Genomic DNA, 23,888 nt, shown 5'->3' with positions numbered 1-23,888 from the left:
GTCGATTGGACCAAGGAGTGAGTCCAATTTTATGGGCCTCTGAACATTATTTCCAGTGGAAGGGGGGACAGAAAACCCTGCAAGCTGCTTCCAGGGCAACCCCCCCCCCCATGTCTGCAAGTAGGAATCACTGACAGACAGCGAGTTCAGCAGAACTTCTACAGAACTCAGTAATCCCAGAGGAACCACAAGCCAATGTGTCAAGCCAGAGAACCAAAATCAAACCAGAGAATCTTGCAGTGGAACCTGAAGCGGGGTGGGGGTGGGAGGTTCAAGCCCGTTACAACCAGTGTACAGACTGCTATGGAAGTGTCAAACTCATTTTGTTATGAGGGCTGAAGCTGACATAAAGGAGACCTTGTCTGGCTGGGCCATGTGTGTTCCTATTTAAAGATTAGGTAGCAAAGATACAAACTTTATAAAGGACACAAACACAAATATATTTCCTAAAAAACTTAAAACATGCTAAAAGCATTAGCACTTGTTGGTCTTAAAGATGCTTTCTTTGTATTTCTCCCACGGGATCCAGGGAACTGGGCAAAGGAAGCTCTGGCTCTTTCCTTCCTTCCCCAGGGGACTGGGGGGGGAGCCTCAGCAAATAGAAGGAAGAGAGGCTTCACTCAGTATCTCTGCTGTGCGATTGAGGGAGCCTGGCAAAGCAAGCTATTCCTCCTCCTTCCTCCCCAAGGGAGGAGCCTCAGCCAATGGAGAAAATAGAAGTTTTGCTCTGCAGTTCCTGTGCAATTGAGGGAGCCTTGCAAAGCAAGCTGTTATACAGAAAAGAGAAAGAAGGAAGCAGATGACAGTCAGTTGCTCAGGGGCCTGATAGGAGCCCTCCGAGGGCCTGATTCGGCCCCCAGGTCAGATGTTTGACACCCCGGCTTTGCAGAACGAAGTGTCACTCTGGCAATGTGAGCTTAAAAGGCTGGCCTCCCTAAAAAATAATAATAATAAATAATAATAAATTTTATTTGTACCCCGCCCTCCCCTGCCGAAGCAGGCTCAGGGCGGCTAACAATACGGTGACCAATGGTGCACCAACAATAAAACAGTTACATTAGAAACATTAAATTAAACATTGAATTAACCTTAAAAACCTGAATTAAAACAATTAACTAAAACATATTATAACGCTATCCTTGACACTCTTCTAGTTGATGCTGATGGCGGATTTTCAGTTATTCATAAGCTAATTTAAAAAGGGTGGTCTTGCAGGCCCTGCGGAACTGATCAAGGTTCCGCAGGGCCCGCACCTCCTCTGGGAGTTGGTTCCAGAGATGTGGGGCTGCGGCCGAAAAGGCCCGAGAGCGAGTGTTCTGTAGTTTAATTTGTCTTGGCCCAGGGGTAGTCAGTCTGTTCTTTCCTACTGACCTCAGTGCTCTCTGGGGTTCATACGGGGAGAGACGGTCCTTCAGGTAGGCTGGTCCTCGGCCATATAGGGCTTTAAAGGTGATAACCAGCACTTTGTACTGGACCCGGTATACAATCGGTAACCAGTGCAGTTCGCGTAGCCCCGGCCGTACATGTTCCCATCTTGGGAGACTAAGTAACAGCCTGGCCGCCGCGTTCTGCACTAGCTGTAACTTCCGGGTCCGGCACAGAGGCAGCCCCATGTAGAGGGCGTTACAGTAGTCCAATCGTGAGGTGACCGTCGCATGGATCACCGTTGCTAGGTCCCGACGCTCCAGGAAAGGGGCCAACTGCTTTGCCCGCCTCAGATGGAAGAAAGCTGACTTGGCAGTGGCTGTTATCTGGGCCTCCATTGATAATGAAGGCTCCAGTAAGACACCCAGACTCTTCACCTGCTGCGCCGCCTTTAGCTGCACACCATCGAAGGTCGGGAGGGATATTTCCCCCCCTGGAGCGCCACGACCCACACAGAGAACCTCTGTCTTTGCCGGATTCAACTTCAGCCCACTCAGTCTAAGCCACGTTGCGATAGCCTGTAACGCCCGATCCAGGCCTTCCGGGGGGGAGGCGGGCCGGCCGTCCATTAGCAGATAGAGCAGAAAAAGCAGTGTGCCAACCAAAGCTGATTATACAAGCTTGAGCAAACACGGGTGGAGGACTCACATGTCCAGGCAGAGGTTTTTTTTTTACCATCACCTGAAAGCTACTACAGTTGGGGCACCCAGACGCATGCCACAGAACCCATCTGAACAGATCAACCGTTGGCTGGGGAAAAGCCCGGCTATCAAGCCTTGTTTTGCATACATGGCAACACGCTCCAATATTTATCTCTCTGCAAAAAGAAAAATCTGTCACCTAATTTGACTGCCATTTGCAAAAAAACCAAACAAGCCCGATGCCCCCACAAGCGTTTGCAGCCCACAGACCTTCGCCTACTCATCCTTCCAGGAATGAAAGTGGGCGGGGCTTCCTGACTCCGCGAGCGCGCACGAGCGAGCGGAGCCCTTCTTTGCCGAGGGGCATGCCGGGTCTGGTAGTCTTTTGAGCCTCCTGCCTGCTGCGCTACCGAGCGCAAGGACTACGAGTCCCAGAAGGCGCCGCGGTGGTTAGCTTGAGCTGCTTTTTCCTCGGCGCCTGGGTTTTAATCACACGTGGGAGTGGTGAAGCTGGAAGGGGCTGGAGGGAGTGAGACGCAATTCCTGGCAGGGCGCGCGTCTAACTTGTTCGCTTGGGCTTTTTTGCAGTCTGGCGGGGAAAAGAAACTGGTGAGTTTTAGGCACTTAGAGGGGAAAGTCCCTGTTGATCCGAGGGTGCCCGACCAACAAACGGTTCTATAGAACCGATAGCGCATTAGGTAACGGTTCCATAGAACTGGTGCGAACCTGCTGAATCCCACCACTGGTTAAAACGCTTGGGGCTTTTTAGCTTGGAGAAACGTCAGCTGCAGGGTGAAATGATAGAGGTTTACAAGATTATGCATGAGATGGAGAAGGTAGAGAAAGAAGTACATTTCTCCCTTTCTCTCAATACGAGAACTCGTGGACATCCAATGAAATTGCTGAGCAGTCGGGTTAGAACTGATTAAAGGAAGTGATTAACACATGGAGTTCACTGCCACAGGAGGTGGCGGCGGCTACAAGCATAGGCAGCTTCAAGAGGGGATTAGATAACCATATGGAGCAGAGGTCCATCAGTGGCTATTAGCCACAACGTATTGTTGGAACTCTCTGTCTGGGACAGTGATGCTCTGTATTCTTGGTGCTTGGGGGGCATAGTGGGAGGGTTTCTAGTGTCCTGGCCCCACTGATGGACCTCCTGATGGCACTTGGGTTTTTTGGGCCACTGTGTGACAGAGTGTTCGACTGGATGGTTTCAAGTAGACGGATTCAATGATGAGTCAAAATTGATACTAAGACTACATTTATTGATAAAGGGTTACTTTGGCTCAAGCTGGTGGCTTGAGAGGAATGAGGCCAATACATTGATACAAGAGTTTTAAGGTACACTTCAAAGAGATTCCTAAGGGAGGGGGGAGCAAAGGAACATTCACACATAACTACAAAGATATTTTCCCAGGGCAGTTATCAAGCTGGTTGTCCTTGTATTCTTATGCAAATTTTCCTTCCTCGGGAGGCCCTGTGGGAAGGCACAGATTACTTTGTTCTCAACAGTTATCAGTCATAAAGGAAAGGGGGGCAACTAAAGGATAAAAAACTAGCAGCATTTGGTTCATCATGATTTTACCCAGGCCTGATTTTGACAGGCCAGAACCCAACAGTCTTTGGTCAGAATCCGTCGAGCTTGACAGGATGGGCCATTGGCCTGATCCAACATGGCTTCTCTTATGTTCTTAGCAGCTTCATGGAATCGAGGGAAGCATGCTCTTTTCCATTTCACCCTGAAAAAAAGCATGCAAACAGTTCGACAGAGGCTTTTAAAACCTCTCCCCTATTGGCCTGTGCACATGCAGAACCCATGTGTGACTGCACAGATCGCCACTTGTTGAACTTGTTTTATTCAGCGGAATGTTCACTATTTGATAGTAGATCATCTACAAGGGTAACAAAGGCAGTTTCTGCCCCCAAACCTGATTGGAATACATCTTAATATCCAGTAATCCCTCGAGTGATATTGAAATTACACATTTTGAACACCTTTTCAAAGTTGGAGACAGAATGAAAATTATCAGTTAGCTGGATCAAGTTTTTTTCAATAATGGGCTCACACTAATCTTTAACTGACAGAGGATCCTTTAGTAACTGTCTCCTAACCTACAATCAAGAAGGCCAACTGAAGGGTATACAAGCAGATTTACTTCTGCATGCTTCCTAAATTTTGAGAAGAAGAAAGTAAAGTATCCCTCAAAGGCAGAGAAGAAGCAACTGATCTTTTCTTCTGTTCTCCATCTATTTAAAAATGCTGCTCTACAACTTTTAACTACTGACTGGGGTTCTCCCCAGCAGCTGCTTCATCGAGCTATCTCCCTTAGGTTTTCCCACCTTTTATGGAGGTGCCAGTTCAGACAGGAAATTTTTATTAAAAAGATTTCTGAGGTACAAAAATATAAATATTTGATTTTATTTTCTGTGGGTATTTACAGAGCATGGTGTTGCCATCAATAAATGTGAGGGGTGGTCAGGGTCAGCTTGGATGGCCACTGTGAATTTTTCTGTCACCTTCACCCAATACCTCAGGCACACTAAAATCCTGTCAGAAAAATAACTAAGCACCAGACATTGCAATTGATACACACGGTTCATCCAATCAGAGTGAGCTGTTCTCTGCTCACCCAGGCTAACTTCATTGGTCCATTACAGACTCCCAACTCCAGTTTATAGACGACACGTGGTCTAAATTGACTCTTTTCCAAAGTAGCCAGTTATCATTGGAGGCAACTTTATTTTGATTATAGACCTAAAATGGGATAGATCTTATCTTAAAGCTCCGAAACCTATGTATGTTCCATCTTAACTGCAGGCTTAATTGCAACACCATAACTTATGTGACATTTGGAAGGCATTAAAAACTACACATATTACTCCCCTAGATATAACATCTTCACAATGATAGATTATTTTCTGCTCTCCTCTTATCGCTCATGTTCTGCATTCAGATATAGGCCTCTGTACATTATCGGACCATGCATGGATTGAATGTCTCCTACAATTTACCCAACAGGAATTTACTACAAAGAGTTGATCATTGAATAAATTCCTTTTATTTAACCCAGAAGTATGTCATAGCATAGAATCTAAAATTCAAACTTATTTTGACAACAATTCCAATTGTGGAGTTGATGAAACCATAGTATGGAACGCAGTGAAGGCAGTGTTGTGTGGTACATGCATTTCCTTAAACACAGCCTGTAAAAAAAGAAATCAACAACTTAGACATCAGATCCTAGACTCTATTCAAATTCTTGAAACTAAGCATAAACAAACTGGCTCTAAGAGAATTTATTGTAAATTGTTACTAGAGAAAGAAACTGGATTGCTGGAGACTTCAAAGATACGTAAACACCCGCTTTTCATAAAGCAGCAATATTGGTATAGTCACCCTAAATCCTTAAAACGTTTAGCATGAAAATTGAGAAAAGAAATTGCAGATAGACAAATAATCTCATTAGAGATCAAGCAGGCAAAACACAATCTTCAGCTAAACAAATTTTGGCAGTCTTTCAGCAGTACTATTAAAAACTTTACTCTTCAACGGAACCAAATCCCTTTGAAATCCAGACCTACCTCCAAAAACACAATTTAATTAAGGAAATCACATTAGCTCAAAAACAACTGATGGAGTCTCCTATAACAACCCAGGAAGTTCTTGACACAATTTGCCTATCTAAATTAAATAAAATTTATGGAAAGGATGGCTTACCTTCTGAATTCTACAAAACGTTTGCTGAAACTTTTTCCTCTCACCTCACTAAATTATGCAATTTAGTCTTGGATACTGGTAATCTGCCTACTTCCTGGAAACAGGCTAAATTATACCCCAAAAAGTCAAAGATCTTTTAAACACTACATCATACTGCCCAATCTCTTTATAAGATTTTCACATCATTTCTCACAAATAGACTGAGTCTTTTTATTAGTAACTATATTCATATCAATCAAACCGGATTTATCACTGCTTGAGATATCACTGTAAAACTTTAAATATCATTCAATACCACCATTATCAATGCTTTGATTCATGCATTTTAGCCTTAGACTTAGAGAAGGCCTTCAACAGTGTAGAACCCTTATTCTTAATAATTGTATTCCAGGAAAAGAAGTGTAATCCAGAATTTCTTTCTACCATCAATACTTTATACTCTTTCCCTTCAGCTCAGCTTCATATTAATGGTGCTGATTCTTCTGACTTTGTTTAAAGTCGTGGGATCTGTCAAGAAGGGCAAGAGCCAAAGGGCTCTTGGCCTGTGGCTCTTAGCCTGGGGGTCTAGCCTAGGGGTTCTTTAGAAAGGTGGGTAATTACTCAAAAGTTTCAAGTGGCAGTTGGTAGTGAGATTTAAAGAGAAGTGAAGATAAGGAAATTTTTGAAATGGATTGCAATGGTATGGCTGGTGAGGGAGCAGAGGCAGTGATGTGTAAAGACTGTGGGATGTTTGTATTTCTACTTGAGAGCAGCACGAATTACACTTGCAGCAAATGTAAGGTAGTGGCCCTGCTGGAGGAAAAGATACAGGGACTGGAGGCACGATTGTCCACGCTGCAATATATAAAGGAAGATGAGGATTTTCTTGACAAAACATATGAGGCGCTTCTGAAAGGACAAGAGGAGGGAGAGGAAACAGTATCTCAGAAGAGGACCCAACACAGGAGGAGGGTTCCTGGAAAAATGTAACCCAAAGGAGAAAGAAAATCAGGAGATGTTCTGAGCCCCTGCTGCTCAGCAATAGGTTCCAGAATCCCCACAGTAACTGATTCTGAGCCATTGGAACAAGGGCTACTTCCCCAGCCTCCACAAAGCTTGAAGAAAGTTTCTCAGGATCCTGTGGATAAGAAGCCTGGAGCTTCTGCTCCCCAATATAGGAAGAGGAAGGTGGTGGTGATTGGAGACTCCTTGCTCAGAGGGGTGGAGCCCAAAGTGTGCCGACCAGACTTGTCATCCCGAGAGGTCTGCTGTCTGCCAGGTGCACGCATCCAGCACGTGACAGAAAGGATTGGAAGACTTATCAAGCCCACAGATTACTATCCTTTCATGCTGATCCACGTGGGAACGAACGATACTGCCCATCATAGCCCTTAACGTATTAGAAAAGACTATGTGGCTCTTGGTCAGAAGGTGAAGGAGCTGGGCGCACAGGTTGTGTTCTCGTCAGTGCTTCCTGTTGAAGGCCATGGCTTAGGACGAGAAAGAATACTTCAGATAAACGACTGGCTACGTGGATGGTGTCATCAGGAAAGATTCGGATTTCTGGACCATGGCTTACGCTTTCAAGATGGTGGTCGTCTATCGAGAGATGGTTTGCACCTTACGGCGGTAGGGAAAAGGGTGTTTGGTAACAGCCTTACTAACCTAATAAGGAGGGCTTTAAACTAAATTGCATGGGGGAGCGAGACAATAATTCAAAGCCCCATATGATGCCAGAAACTGGAGATAAGTACATCAAAGATTTGCAAAGAGTGGTGCATACGCTAGGTAATGTGAACTTGCAGGCTTGTCCGGAAACTAAGCCCTCAGGATGCATAAAATGTGGATCCCGATGCCTCTATACTAATGCACAGAGTATGGGAATCAAACAGGAGGAAATGGAAGTCCTAATAAAGGAAGAAGACTATGACATAATAGGCCTCACTGAAACTTGGTGGGATGACAGTCACAACTTTAGAAAAGGGTTCTTTTCTTATGTTCAGAGAAAGAAAAAGAGCAAGGACATGGTAGGCCCATTGCGAGGGCAAGAAAGTGAAATTGTAACAGGTAATGAAGAGAGGGCAGAACTGCTCAATTCCTACTTTTCCTCTGTCTTCTCTTCTGAGGGAAACAGTGCTCAACATGGGAAAACATATAAGGAGGGTGCTCAAAAACAAAACATATAAGGAGGGTATGAAGTTCGAACCTAGGATCAGTATAGGGGTAGTACATAAACACCTAGTTTCTTTAAATGAAACAAAGTCCTCAGGGCCAGATGAATTGCATCCAAGGGTTCTAAAAGACCTTGAGGATGTAATTTCTGAGCCCCTGGCTATTATTTTTGAGAATTCTTGGAGAACAGGAGAGGTGCCAGAAGATAGAAGTCGGGCGAATGTTGTTCCCATCTTCAGGAAGGAGAAAGACTATCCGGGTAACTACCGACCAGTCAGCTTGACATCTGTACCTGGAAAAGTTTTAGAACAAATCATCAAACAGTTGGTCCTGGAACGTTTAGGAAGAATGGATGTGATTACTAAGAGCCAGCATGGTTTTCTCAAGAACAAGTCATGTCAGATTAACCTGATCTCTTTTTTTTTTTTTTAAAGTGACTACCTCGCTTTATCAGTGGAATGCTGTAGACATCGTTTATCGTGATTTCAGTAAGGCTTTTGATAAAGTTCCACGTACTATCCTTGTTGACAAGTTGGTAAAATGTGGTTAGGATCCTGTTACCATTAGGTGGATCTGTAACTGGTTGACAGATTGCACCGAAAGTATTTGTGAATGGTTCCTCATCCTCTTGGAAAGGAGTGACAAGTGGAGTACCTCAAGGATCTGTCCTGGGACTTGTTTTGTTCAACATCTTTATCAATGATTTGGATGAAAGAATAGAGGGAATGCTTGTTTAATTTGCAGATGATACTAAATTGAGAGGGGTTGCAAACACAGAAGACGACAGAAACAGGATACAGGATGACCGTGACAGGCTGGAAAACTGGGCTAAAATCAATAAAATGAATTTTAACATGGATAAATGTAAAGTTCTGCATTTAGGTAGGAAAAATCCAATGCATGGTTATAGGATGGGGGAGACTTGTCTTAGCAGTAGTATGTGCGAAAAGGATCTAGGGGTCTTAGATTATCATATGCTGAACATGAGTCAACAGTTCTAAAAAGTGGTAGTGGCTAAAAAGGCAAATGCAATCTTGGGCTGTATCAACAGAAGTATAGTGTCCAGATCGCATGATGTGATGGTATTGCTCTGGTAAGACCTCACATGGAGTATTGTGTTCAGTTTTGGGCACCATATTTTAAGAAGGATATAGACAAGCTGGAACGGGTCCAGAGGAGGGTGACAATGATGGTGAGGGGTCTGGAGACCAAGTCCTATGAGGAAAGGTTGAAGGAGCTGGGGATGTTTAGCCTGGAGAGGAGGTGGCTAAGAGGTGATATGATCACCATCTTCAAGTACTTGAAGGGCTGTTATATAGAGAATGGTGTGGAATTGTTTTCTGTGGCCCTGGAAAGTAGGACCAGAACCAATAGGTTGAAATTAAATCAAAAGAGTTTCCAGCTCAAGATTAGGAAGAACTTCCTGACCGTTAGAGCAATTCCTCAGTGGAACAGGCTTTCTCGGGAGGTGGTGGGCTCTCCTTCTTTGGAGGTTTTTAAACAGATGCTAAAGGGCCATCTGACAGCAATGAAGATGCTGTGAATTTAGGGGGAAGTGTTTGTGAGTTTCCTGCATTGTGTAGGGGGTTGGACTAGATGACCCTAGAGGTCCCTTCCAATTCTATGATTGTAAGACTGTCCACTTTCCCCCTTATTATTTGCCTTATTGAACCCCCCTCGCCACTATGATCTGTCACTCCAGTAAGTTCAAAGGCATTGACATTCAGGGAACTTCTTACAAACTAAGTCTCTGTCAATGACAAAGTTCTTTTTACCTATATGATCCAGTTCATCCCCTTGAAGAACTAACTTCAATTCTTACATCTTTTGTTTCTCTTTCAGGACTGGCTATCAATCCAACCCAAACTACATATATCTCATCAAATTATCAATACCTACCCAATTTTTTAAAAAACTTAGTTATGATTACATATGGGCTACCAACTACTGGACCTACATAGGTATCCATATCCCATTACATCTAAAAATTTGCTTAAAGTCAACCATGTTGAAACCCTGTCTGAATTCACCAAATTGCTTCATCACTGGAATTGAATGGGCCTGTCATGGTTAGTGAGAATTAACACTATTAAACCCTTCATTTCTCCCAAAGTATTATTTCTCTTTAGTGCGTCACCTGTAGAACTCCCTGTTCCACTGTTGAAAAAATGGGGGGGGAAATATTTACACTTTTTATCTTGGCAAACAAGCAACCTTGCTCTCGTCAGTCTACCATTGCAGACCTAAATCTCAAGGCAGACTAGCTGTCCATGACTTTTTTATATACTACCAAGCCATTATGCTAACAGGCATGCTCAATATTCTCTATCTCAAACCTCATCCAAAATGGGTACTAATTGAAGAATCCTATTTCACCCCCTGTAAATACTATGAATTCATCTGGCTCCAGAAATCTGCCAGACCTCCTTGGCATATTTCAAATCCCTTTGCTAATGCCTTGCCTATCTATTTGTGACATGTTAATACTGCTGCTTAGCTCTAGACCTGTCTCCCCTGTTGACTTTTATGGGTCAACCCTGATTTCCCCTGGCCTGATTACCAAACTCTTTCAGTAAGTGGAAACAGACCTTGGTGGGGAGGGCGGGATATAAATCAAATTAAACAAATATAAACTTAAACATTCCTTGACTTCTCTCTCTGATACTACTTTAAAGGGGGAAATTCTGTCTGAATCAGACATGGAAAAGAAAACTTCTTTCCCCTTACCATGGTTTGAATATCTTCAGTTATTGCATTTCTTGGACAGCTCAAAGATCAAAGAATCTCTCAAATGGCCATTTACAGCTGTTGGGCATTTATCCTTACACTTTAATCAAAATAGCAAACGTTCGATTTCAAAAATCTAACAACTTCTGTTATGCTTGCAGTTTATTCAGTTACCTAATTACAGAGTCTCTTGGCATAAGGACTGCAATTTTTCTCTGACCTCATAACAATTGGAATCTATCTGGTCCTCAGAAGCTTTTCAAACCAGATTCTTAAATGTTTTTCAACAAAACGACAAAATCATGGTTAGGTGGTAGTAGGGCCTTTTTTTGTAGTAGGAATTCCTTTGCATATTAGGACAAACACACCCTGATTAGCCAATGCTCCTGGAACTTACAGTAGGCCCTGTACTAAAAGCCTTGTAAGCTCTTGGAGGATTGGCTACATCAGGGTGTGTGTGGCCTAATATGCAAAGAAGTTCCTGCTACAAAAAAAGCCCTGCCCCAGTGAAACTATCTCACATCAATGCACATTTTTCTCCATTATGTTGGAGGAGTTATGGTTTTATTGCAGCTTATTCCCAGAGTCGAAAACAACTGGTGCTTGCACAGGGTACTACCTTTACCTTTTTATTTTCACTGTTGGTGGGATTGTATTTCAGTTAAAACTTTTTGGAATAATTTCTACATCTCATTAAAGACCTTACTGGTATCATAGTTCCTGCTAATCCAGCGTTAGTTTTACTTAATGATTGGCATCCTGTTAAATTACTTCCTCATCAGAGATCATTAATAAACCTGTTTCTTACAGTGACTAAATCAGTAATCACTCACTGCTGGAAAGGTTCTAAACTCCTCTCTGTGGTTCTGTGGTTTTCTAAAATATAGGACCATTTGATTTTGGATAAAATTTCCTCCATTTTGGATCATTCTGACCCTTATGAAATATGTCAACAGTTCGTTGCTAAATGGTTTCCAATACTGGCGAAAATAGACAATGATCCAATATATGTTTGTTCTTTCAATAAGAATAAGATTTATAGAGAGATTTTGTATTCGTAGACTGTTACATAGATTTATTGTTATTCGTAGACTGTTTCATAGATTTTGTATTCATAGACTGAGTCATAGATTTGTTGTTAAAGGTTGTTCCTGTTTTTCTGCAATCATAATGGTATTTGTAAGCTTTGTTTTTATTTTTATTTGTATTTGAATCCATTGCTTGTAACTTTTTTTTAGAAATTAAGTTTACATTTGAATTTAAACAAAATATATCTACAACAGAATTAGAATGCCCCTTGTCACTGGAGCCCTTGGAGGAGTGCTCGGAAGTCTCAAGAAACACCTGAACATTCTGGGCATTCGACAAATAACACCAACTCTGCTCCAGAACACAGTGTTACTTGGAACAGAAAGAATCATGTGAAGATACATCTGCAATTCCCAAGAACTTGGCTAGATCTTAAATTGCAGAACACATCAAATATTTGACTGTGACAATTCATTATCATCTCACTGTATACCCACTTGTGTCTCCTTTTGCACAAGATATTGGGCAACCTATCCTAGGTTTTCCAAAAGTTAACCTAGTTGCTTCCTCATTCTCAAAGTGGCTCTATGAGATACAATATGGGAGAGGGAAGATTTTGTTGTGTTTCTGGAGACCAATAAATAAAAGCCCTGCAGTTTCTCTTGAGTATGTCTTCACAGAGCTCTAGTGTACATAAAGGGACATAATGATAGATCAGGGATATCATAGGACAATCCCATAAAGCGGCAGGCTGACTTTGTGGTTCATCAGGTTACACAAAATATTGTGTGTGTGACATTAATAATAATAATAATAATAATAATAATAATAATAATAATAATAATAATAATAAATTTTATTTATACCCCGCCCTCCCTGCCGAGGCAGGCTCAGGGCGGCTTACAGGACATGGCATAAGCCATGTTATAGCAATAAAAACAGGATAATACAATTAAATACAATTCACAATTAACATTAAATAATCTAAAAACAGTCTGAAACAATATAATTTAGTGGTGCTACTATCTCAGTTGTGTTAAAGATGGCGTGATGCTTATGCCAGGTTCCATCTTAGAAGGCTAGTTGGAAGAGGGCGGTTTTGCACGCCCTACGGAATTGATTAAAATCCTGCAGGGCCCACACCTCTTCCGGCAGCTGGTTCCACCATTGGGGAGCTGTTATAGAGAAGGCCTGTTCTCTAGTTGTTTTTAATTTGGCCTCCTTTGGCCCAGGTACTTCCAGAAGATTTTGTGAGCTAGATCGTAGTGCTCTCTGGGGGACATATGGAGAGAGGCGGTCCCTAAGGTGGGCAGGTCCTCGGCCATATAGGGCTTTAAGGGTAATAACAAGCACCTTGTAATGAACTCGGTATACAATTGGCAGCCAGTGCAGTTCCCGCAGCCTAGGCCGCACATGTTCCCACCAAGGTAGGCCCATTAGCAGTCTGGCTGCTGCATTCTGCACTAGCTGCAGTTTCCGAGTTTGGCACAAGGGCAGCCCCATGTAGAGGGCATTACAGTAGTCTAACCTCGAGGTGACTGTTGCATGGATCACTGTTGCCAGGTCATCGCGTTCCAGGAAGGGAGCCAACTGCCTCGCCCGCCTAAGATGAAAAAAGGCGGATTTGGCAGTGGCTGCTATCTGGGCCTCCATTGTCAAGGAAGACTCCAGTAGCACTCCCAAGCTCCTGACCCTGCGCACTAGTACCAGTGGCGCACCGTCAAAAGCTGGAAGGGAGATCCCTCCTTCCGGACCGCAGCGACCTAGGCAAAGGACCTCTGTTTTCGCTGGATTCAATTTCAGCCCACTCTACTTAATCCAATCTGCCACAGCTCGCAACGCCTGGTCCAAATTTGCAGGAACATCGCCAGTTCGGCCGCCCATCAATAGATAGAGCTGGGTGTCATACGCATACTGGTGACAACCCAGCCCACATCTCCGGGCAATCTGGGCAAGGGGGCGCATGTAGATGTTAAATAACATTGGAGAGAGAACTGCCCCCTGAGGTTCCCCACAATTAAGTAGGTGTCTCCGGGACAGCTCTCCCCCAATCGCCACCCTTTGTCCCCGACCCTCAAGGAAAGAGGAAAGCCACTGCAAGGTTAACCCCTGAATCCCTGCGTCGGCGAGGTGGCGGGTCAGCAGCCGGTGATGGACCATATCGAACACAGCCGATAGGTCTAACAACAGCAACACTGCCACACCGCCTCGATCCAGTTGTCGCCGGAGATCATCCATGAGGGCGACCAACACTGTCTCTGTTCCATGGCCCGGGCGGAAGCCGGACTGGAATGGATCCAAGGTGGAAGCATCATCCAGGAAACTCTGTAGCTGCAACGCCACAGCCCTCTCTATGACTTTGCCCAAAAAGGGCAAGTTTGAGACCGGCCAGTAATGAGCCAATTCGGCCGGGTCTGATGTAGCCTTTTTCAGGAGGGGGTGGACCACTGCCTCTTTCAGAAGGGTTGGAAAAAGACCCTCTGAAAGAGATCTATTTATGATGTCCTGTACAGGACATCTCAGCTCCTCCTGGCAAGCTTTAATTAGCCAAAAGGGGCACGGGTTCAGATCACAAGTTGTTGGGCGTGCAGTACAGAGAATTCTGTCAACTTCCTCCAGGCCGAGTGGGTCGAAACAATCCAGGATCAAACCAGAAGACAGGCACGGAGCCTCGAGTTCACATACTGTATCCAATATGGCAGGGCAGTCATGGCGGAGGGACTGGACTTCGTCTGCAAAAAAATTCGCAAAAGCCTCACAGCCTATCTCTAATTCCTTAACATTTGGTTTGCCTTGTGGCAATGTAGTGAGGTTCTGAATTGTCCTAAACAATTGTGCCGGGCGCGAATTTACAGATGCAATCTTAGTCGCAAAGTACATTTTCTTTATGGCCTTGACTGCCATCTCATAGGACCTCATAAACTCCCTATAAGATGCTCTAGTCGCTTCGTCACGAGTACGCCGCCATTGCCTCTCTAGCCGTCTGAGACCTTGTTTCAGCTGGCGTAATTCCGGGGTATACCACGGCGCCAGCCTAATCCAAGGTCGCAGAGGGCATCGAGGTGCGATCTCATCAATGGCCCTGGAGAGCCGGCTATGCCAGGTCTTAACCAGGTTGTCGAGGGAATCGCCAGAGGGCCAGGGATCCCGCAGAGCCATTTGGAACTGTTCCAGATCCATCTGGCTCTACGGGTGAGCCATAATACGCTCGTCGCCTAGACAGGTTTGGCGTGGAGCGTCCACACGAGCCCTGAGGGCGAGGTGGTCCGACCATGGCACTGCTTCCACGATTATATCGTCCACCGTAAACCCGGCCGCAAAGATCAAATCTAACATGTGCCTGGCCTGGTGGGTGGGAGATGTAACAAATTGAGAGAGCCCTAGCTTCGCCATGGATGACACTAGGTCCGTCACCGAACTGTAATGTAATGTAATGTAAAATTTTATTTATATCCCGCCCTCCCCCGCCGAAGCAGGCTCAGGGCGGCTTACAACATTTAAATGAAGAATACAATAATAAAACATTAAAATCACATTAAAGCCAATCAGTAATTAAAACATTCCTAAACTAACAGTGGCGGTAAGTATTATTAATCTAGCCATAAACATTAGTACAATCATTAGTAAACGCCTGTCTGAAGAGGGCGGTCTTGCAGGCCCTGCGGAACTGGTCTAAGTTCCGCAGGGCCCGCACCTCCTCTGGGAGCTGGTTCCAGAGTTGTGGGGCTGCAGCGGAAAAGGCCCGAGTGCGGGTGCTTTGCAGTTTTACTTCTTTTGGCCCAGGGATATTCAGTCTGTTTTTGCCTACTGACCTCAGTGCTCTCTGGGGCTCATATAGGGAGAGACGGTCCCTCAGGTAGGTCGGTCCTTGGCCATATAGGGCTTTAAAGGTTATGACCAGCACTTTGTACTGGATCTGGTATACAATCGGCAGCCAGTGCAGTCCGCGCAGCCCCGGCCGTATATGCTCCCATCTTGGAAGACCAAGTAACAGCCTGGCTGCCGCATTCTGCACTAGCTGCAGCTCCCGGGTCCGGTACAGAGGCAGCCCCATGTAGAGAGCGTTACAGTAGTCCAGTCTTGAGGTGACCGTCGCATGGATCACCATTGCTAGGTCCTGCCGCTCTAGGAAAGGGGCCAACTGCCTCGCCCGCCTCAGATGAAAGAAAGCTGACTTGGCAGTGGCTGTTATCTGGGCCTCCATTGATAATGAAGGCTCCAGTAGAACACCCAGGCTCTTTACCCGTTGCGCCGTCTTCAGTGGCACCCCGTCAAAGGCCGGGAGAGATATTTCCTTCCCCAGAGTGCCACGACCCACGTGGAGAACCTCTGTCTTCGCTGGATTCAACTTCAGCCCATTCAGTCTGAGCCACGTTGCAACAGCCTGCAAAGCCCGGTCCAGGTTCCCCGGGGCGGAGGCGGGCCGGCCATCCATTAGTAGATAGAGCTGGGTGTCATCTGCATATTGATGGCAACCCAGCCCAAATCTCCGAGCAATCTGGGCGAGGGGGCAGATATAGATGTTAAATAACATCGGGGAGAGAACTGCTCCCTAGGGCACCCCACAGTCTAGTGTGCGCCTCTGGGATCGCTCACCCCCAATCGCCACCCTCTGTCCCCGACCCATGAGGAAGGAGGAAAGCCATTGTAGGGCCAGCCCCTCTACCCCTATGTCGGCGAGGCGGTGAATCAGCAACCGATGGTCGACTGTATCGAATGCAGCCGACAGATCTAATAGCATCAGTATTGCCGCACCGCCTCGGTCCAGTTGCCGTTGGAGGTCATCCACCAAGGCGACCAGGACCGTCTCCGTCCCGTGGCCCAGCCGGAAGCCAGACTGGCACGGGTCTAAGACAGAAGCGTCATCTAGAAATCTCTGTAGCTGCAACGCCACTGCCCTCTCGATAATTTTACCTAAAAATGGTAAATTAGACACCGGTCGGTAGAACTGGAGGCCGGGTCATCAGCATGGACGTTGAAGTCACCCAGGATCACCAGCCTTGGGTGCTCCAACGCCCAGCCTTCCACAGCCTCAAGCAGGGACGGTAAAGCGCTGGCTGGTGCGCTCGGCGAACGGTACACGAGCCAAATCGCCAACCCCTCTCCAATCTCCCATGCCAGACCGGCACATTCAATACCCTCGATCTTTGGGGCCGGGAGCGCCCTAAAGGAGTAAGCCTCTCGTATTAACAGCGCCACTCCTCCCCCCCCCACCCGTTGGTCCACGATTGGTGAAAGGCTGAGTAACCCGGGGGAGCTGTTTGTGAGAGGGCCACCGTATCTCCCTCTCGAACCCAGGTCTCAGTCACGCAAGCCAGGTCCATGTCCTGCTCGAATAAAAACTCTCGAAGGACAGAGGTCTTATTATTAACGGACCTGGTATTGCATAACACCAATGATGGAGGCGTGTCGTCCAATCTAGCCCTACTACCTGTCACCGTCGGGATGGGACACAGACTGGAAGGTGGTCGAGCACTGGCTGGTCTTGGCCCCCTTCTCCTATATCTTTGCCTGTTCCCACCGCCATACTTCCCCCTCCCCAGGAGCACTGGAATCCCTGGGCCAGTCATCCCCCGCTAGTGGAACCATTGTCGTAACCACCACCTCCAATGCCGACTACCACCACCCTCAGATAACTCCCCAATCCACTCCGCCCGCCAGCTTCCAATTTTCAAATTAACCCAATCAAGCCCAACCCACAATCTCCCTTTGTACATTAATTGGTAAAACACATAATTTAAATCTAATGGCAATAATTGATTATAAATCCCTCCCTAATAAACCACCCTCAAATTAATTTGCCAAAAATTTGTATCATTCAGACCCAATCAGTACCATAAAACAATCACAATGAGTTAATTGACCAAAATCAAATTAAACTAGCAGTTCATGAGCGGATGGGGGTAATAACTACAGGAAAGTGCTGTCATGCTGATCAGTGCAAGTTCTTCCCAACCGGGATAAAGCGCGAAGTAGAGTGCTGAGTAAAGTGCAGAGTGCAGGCGTCGAAATGGTGCCGTATTAGATGGAATACAGAGAGTAGCAATCACACACCAAGGCGTAAAGTAACACATGTCTGGCAGCAAGGGTCCAAGTCCAATATCCCCCGCATAACCTGGCAGGTCCGGGGGGGTGGAAACCCCCCTCGTGCCCCCCCCATCACGCTACAGGGCTCCACAGTTCCACCTGTGGAATTGACCAGTTTGTTGAAGGTCTTTGCTCCTTGAGGGTCCTTGCTCCACTCACGTGCCTAACAGCGCCCGGACTCTCTTCTCTGCCGATGGCACCTCAGTCGCTGCCAATCCCCCCTTCCTTGGCGCTCCTTTCCGGCGGCCGGCTGCATCAGCAACCCAGCCCCCCAATCGTCGTGCCCGTCGTATGGGAGTCTCCGGCCCCACTCCCCTCAGCGTCGGCCAGCTCCGCTCAACACCACCTGGCTTCACTCATCAATCGGTTGGCCACGCCTCAGCCCAAATCGCTGCCTCGGTTGCCTCCGCGTCCGCGGCGGGCCCCACCTCACAAAGTAACTCTTGTAAGCATTGTTAATAGCATGTTCTGCAGGATCCTTGGGCAACACTTGAGATAGCACATGCAAAACACCTTTTTCCAACGGTGATTCTTTCACTGGCAATTTACGTTTAGGCTCTAGAGTCACTGAAACTGTTTCTCTTATAGTTCCCACGTCATTGGGGTGCTTCTCAGGCAAAGTAGCACACAACTGCAGATTGCAGGTCGTGAGCAGAGAGCTCAGACTGCAATACTGCAGCTTTACCACTCTGTGCCATGGGGCTATCTATTTGGTACCTATCTGCTGTGGCCTAGTGGTACCTATCTGGGAATTTCTGTCATTTTCAGTTTGGAGGCAAACAGCACATTCTAAACAGTATTAAGCCCTTCTAATGACAACCTTGACTTCAGTTAACTTAAGACATAACGCTGCTTAGAATTGCACATTATGTATGTGTGTGTCGGAATTAGGATCAGTCCAAGCTCAATTCCAAGGTCAGAGTCAAAGTTTAGTTCAAAGGTCAGTTACCGAGAGAGCAGAGTCCATTTCAGAGCATTATTTGGGAAGCAAGGTCTAACAGCAAGGTCACTTACAAGTGCAGGGAGGAAGATTCCAGAGTCAGAGTAAAGAACTAATCCAAGGGCCACATGAACAAAACAGAACAGTGGTCAGAGCTGCAGTCACTGAGTCAAGAAGTTGGTGACTTGCTGCTTCCAGATTGAACAGTCTCCCGTGACTGGCTATTATAGGTCTCTACTGGAAGGTCTTAATTGCAGCCATCTGCTTGCGAAGCCATCTGCAGCTACCCATAATCAGTAAGCAGCTGCATCAGGCCAGGAGATGTGGGTTTTGTCTTCTTTCCAGAAGCTCCATTTTAAGCCTTTGTCGTCAGCACTCAAAGGGTGTGGGTGAAACTGGAGGACTTGTAACAACATCTGAGTTTCCTCTGTTGGAATTAGGGTTGCCAAGTCCAATTCAAGAAATATCTGGGGACTTTGGGGGTGGAGCCAGGAGACATTAGGGGTGGAGCCAAGATCAAGGCTGTGACAAGCATAATTGAACTCCAAAGGGAGTTCTGGCCATCACATTTAAAGGGACGGCACACCTTTTCAATTCCTCCCTTCCATAGGAAATAATGAAGGATAGGGGCACCTTCTTTTGGGGCTCATAGAATTGGACCCCCTGGTCCAATCTTTTTGAAACTTGGGGGGTATTTTGGGGAGAGGCATTAGATGTTATACTGAAAATTTGGTGCCTCTACCCAAAAAAACAGCCCCCCCCCGAGTCCTAGATACCCGCAGATCAATTCTCCATGATTTTCTATGGGAATAAATCTCCATAGGGAATAATAGAGTTCCCAGCAGACATTTCCCTCCCCTCTCCCCGATTTCTGACAACTCTGAAGTGGGGGGAGGGTCTCCAAACTGGGGGATCCCCTGCCCCCACCTGGGGATTGGCAACCCTAGTTGGAATGGGGCTGGAATCTGCTGGTGACATTCCAGCAGACATCATCCATCAGCTATGAACTCCTACAAGCCTGCAGGACATCTTCTTGCTTGCCATTTTTGGTGGTTCAGAGCTCATTTCCTGAGGCTTTTCTTCCCCAGAGAAGGCCTCACTGTTGCTGAGTCCTGACTGACACACAACAATGAGTATCACAAGAACTTCCACAAATCCTTCTGCAACTGGAACTACACTAAGTAGCTTAAAAGAAATCTTAATTTCTAATAGGTCATTGCCCAATCTGTAGATGTTTAAATCCTTGGACTAGGGCCAAAATAACACAAAACAGATCATTCTACAATTGGGTGATGTTTGCAGAAAAACCAGAAAACAAAAAAGGAGGGATTTACTAAAATACCTGAAACAGCGAACAATAGTGCCAGTGTAGAGAACTGTTCTTAGCAGGTGAGCAAGGAGGAGAACAGTAGGAGAGGAAGAGAAATTGGAGCAGCCCTTACAAATGAGGAAAACACAGGAGTTTGGGTGAACCATTGCTGCAGCCCTTATAAATGAGGAAAACACAGGAGTCTGTGTGAACCATTGCTGAGACAGTGAAGCAGTGGGCCAAACCTCCAGCAGAGTTGTTGCTGCTGCCACTGCAGCAGCATGACTGTGGGATAGTCAGGAGAGTTCCTGCCGTCACCACCAGGCCAGGCCTATCATGGTTCCATGCCTCAGCTGCCCTCTTTAAACTTTCCCATTGGCTTTTAAACAACAAGGCTGTTGGAAGCAGAGTTTGAGCTATGGAAAGAGCAAGGAGAATTCTTCAGATCCACTCACCTATCTGCAGCACTGCTTTTCCCTGCAGTCTCACCACTTACAAGCTGATGGGAAAATTTAAAGAAGATAGCTGAAGCAGGGGTGAGAAGGAGCCTCCTCTCACCCACCCACACCTCCTTAGCCGCCACCTCAGTTGCTCTCCACGCACTTTTCCATCAGCTTCTAATCAATTTGACTACAGGGAGAAACAGCACTAGAGACGGGTAAGTGGATACAGAGAATCCTCCTTGCTCCCCACATAGTTCCAGACTTGCTTCTCCCTATAGTCTCTCCTTACTACCCCCCCCCCCCCATTGTCACTGCCAGGTTCCCTGTCCCCTCACGTTGTTGCCCCAACCCCTGCCACTTCCACCCCTGGCCTGGCTCAGCTCCCTGCCCCCCCCCCACTATACCCGTTGCCACTACTCCGGACTCCACATGTTTTATTCAGGTTCCCACTTGTTCATTCTATTTTCCTCGTGTGCTATCCTATCTGCCTTGCATGCAAACTGATTAATAAAGCTTCCTGTCAAAGAGAAAGTAGAGATATTCAGTTAACTTAAATTTATGTGGAACAATGCCTAGGTACATATTTGCATGCTTCTTTTTTCATGAATCTCATCTGTGACATGTAATTCCTTTATACAAGTGTTGTTAGTTCGACAGTTGAGTCTGTCCTTTATTTATTTATTTAATTAGATTTTTCTCCCACCCTCTCCACAAGCTGACTCAGGGTGGCTAACAGTCAATTTAAAAACAATTTTAAGGTGACAATTTAAAATAATAAAATAACAAAATACATTTCATGGTACTGCTCAGACTTCAAGATACTCCTTGAAAAACATGTTTTCATATATCTACCATCTTTGAAGAAGCCTCCCTAATTTAGTTTTATGTGTATTTAGTCAGGATCCAAATAATTGTAAAATTATGCTTCAGGAGTTTAGACTTTTGGTTCTTGAGGAGAACCCACACACATCATAGCCAAGAAACAGGGCATAGATAACCATTTCTCCCCTGTTGCCTTCTAGCTTTAGTATGCAGAGGTTTACTGCCTCTGGAATGTGAAGGTTGCCTTGAAATAAGGGTACTTTGAAAATAGTTTTCAATGTGGAATTGGGATCAGCTATTCTTTTAAAAGACCAAAATTCTGTTTTTAGAGAGCAAGGCTTGTGTGTGATCCAAAGCAGTTCTTTGGAGCCAAGCAGTATGTGTAAGTATACTGGAGAAAGGTTTCAACTTATATAATAAATTTAATGTTAATTGTTCAGTGCAGTGATTTTGGTCATGGGATGATGTTGGTCAACAGAAGTTTTTTTCTTGATATGATTGTTCGTTGGTCTCTTTCACTTATGTAGCCTTTGAAATTGATTCCCTGTAGGTGTTTAGTTCCCAGCTTCTTAGTCCAGAATGCAAGGTTTTATTATTTTATTATTCCAGATACATTCTCTTTCCTGCTTTCCAGGTTATTAATTCATTTGGTGAAGGTATTCCTTTTTGTCTTGCTTTTGTACATATATCTTATTCTTAGGATCACGTTAAGTTGCCTCTCAGATGATACATCTGTAATTGTAACAAAATATATTTTGCATTGTCTAATATGCTACTTCTGTAAAAAAGTATTCAGAAAAAGCATTTTTGCTTGAAATGTAAAATGAAATATGTATGATTGAAATAGGGATGTTTAAGTGTCTGATCTTAAGATGTTTACATTTTTATGTAATACATTATTCAATAGTCTTCTATGTCTCCTGAATATTTTCCCTGAAAGGTATACAACTTGATGATCCTTTGCTTGATAAAGTATGATAAATTTACTTCTTCCAGCTCAGAATGGTTTCTCTGTTGTAGTATTCTAGACTGACTCTACAAAATGGCTGTGGAATCACGCATATGGTAATTTCCTATGTCACACTGGGGTGTGTGGGTATGCACTACCTTCCAGCAAATACACAGAAGTAGACTGATCAAATTCCTTACACATCTCTTAATTTTACATTTTTGCTGATACACCTCTTATATAAACTGTGTTACATTTCAAAACTATAAAATGTATCTAATTTCATTCAGTGTTATCAGATATTCTCCCTGACCTGGGTAGCCCAAGCTAGCTCAGTCTTGTAATATCTTGGAAGCTAAGCAGTGTTAGCCCTTGCCAGTATTTGGATGGGAGACTTCCAAGGAATACCCATGTCACAATTTGGAGGCAGGCAATGGCAAACTACCTCTTAATGTCTCTTGCCTTGAAAACCCCACAAGGTCACCATAAGTCAACTATGACTTGATGGCTCTTTCCGCCACCATTGAATATGCTATATTTGGTTGTCAAATGCTATCCTATGCAACTTGGTATAAACTTCAAGCCACTTTCCGTTAGCAGAAATGCAGGGATTTACTCTTTTGATGGGAGAATTAGCAAGAGATAGACCATAGGTAGAGCTGTTTTTGGAGAGGGTTCTCTCACCAAATATACAAATGTCCAGTATCAGAAAGAAGACTCCAGATTTAAATCATTTTAAAATGTTTACTTAGAAAAAATCACACATAAGCAGTCAAAATACACACACAATCAAGAGTCTAGGAAAAATAGGGGTGAGAAATACAGACTTCCAGGGATTATTAAAGAGGTATATTTACCTGTTCAAATGTGCAGAAGTCTTCGTAGTGAAAAATAGAGATGGGGATATGCATGACCAGCGTGACACATCAAGGAGACCCACTTACACAGAGTAACAGGGAGTACAAACTGTATATGGCGCCCACAGAATGCACGAAGGGGCCAAGCTTACTGTCATGTTTTATACATGTTTTATACTGCTCCCTCCGTGAAAATAATTGAGTTAACAATCGTTGATGGGCTTTCTTGGGTGTATTGAATGGATTCCCAGTTTGAAACAAAAGGTGGGAATGGGTTCCTAATGAGTGTCAGGAAGAGCCATAATGGTTTAATTTTTGAGATTAATTTTACCTCAGTACTCTGGGGAGGAGGCAGGAGGGAAAGAGGGTTTGTGCATTGGATTTGCACGTTAGCATAGGATAACACAATAGGTGCCAGGAGGGAGTACCAAGGACAAGAGAGAATTAGGCATATGTTGCCAGGCACCTTTAGATATGGAGATACTCACCTGATAGAACCCATTGTCTTGAACATTCCATTGAGGGATGAGAGGGGAAAGAAACTGGAACTAGCCTCGAGGATGCTGTTTTGTAACCTTTGCCAGAAATCCTGTTTTGAGAGCCATGACTGTCTTTTTGCACAAGCAGAGAGTGTTCTCACTTGACCTGTTTTTTATAGCGTTTCTGGTTCAGGTCAGAGCATGGGGACCCTATTGGCTATTGGGGTGCTTCCATTAGTCAGGCAGCACCTCTTGGCTGCATTTCCTTCTTCCCTGCTTTGTGCTTTCTTAGCAGATGCACCATATAA

At 45.0% G+C, this 23,888-nt stretch overlaps 1 protein-coding gene across 15 annotated transcripts in view; it reads left to right on the top strand.

The window, feature by feature from the left end:
• Window positions 1-23,888, top strand: part of LOC132590604 (gephyrin) — a 686,862-nt gene that overhangs the window by 298,784 nt on the left and 364,190 nt on the right. The gene's annotated exons all lie outside the window — the stretch shown is intronic.

This window comes from Heteronotia binoei, unplaced genomic scaffold, assembly GCF_032191835.1.
Source record: "Heteronotia binoei isolate CCM8104 ecotype False Entrance Well unplaced genomic scaffold, APGP_CSIRO_Hbin_v1 ptg000334l, whole genome shotgun sequence".
Taxonomy (NCBI): Eukaryota; Metazoa; Chordata; class Lepidosauria; order Squamata; family Gekkonidae; genus Heteronotia; species Heteronotia binoei.
Note: the sequence above shows the minus strand (reverse complement) of the source record. Positions and strands in the feature narration are given on the sequence as shown.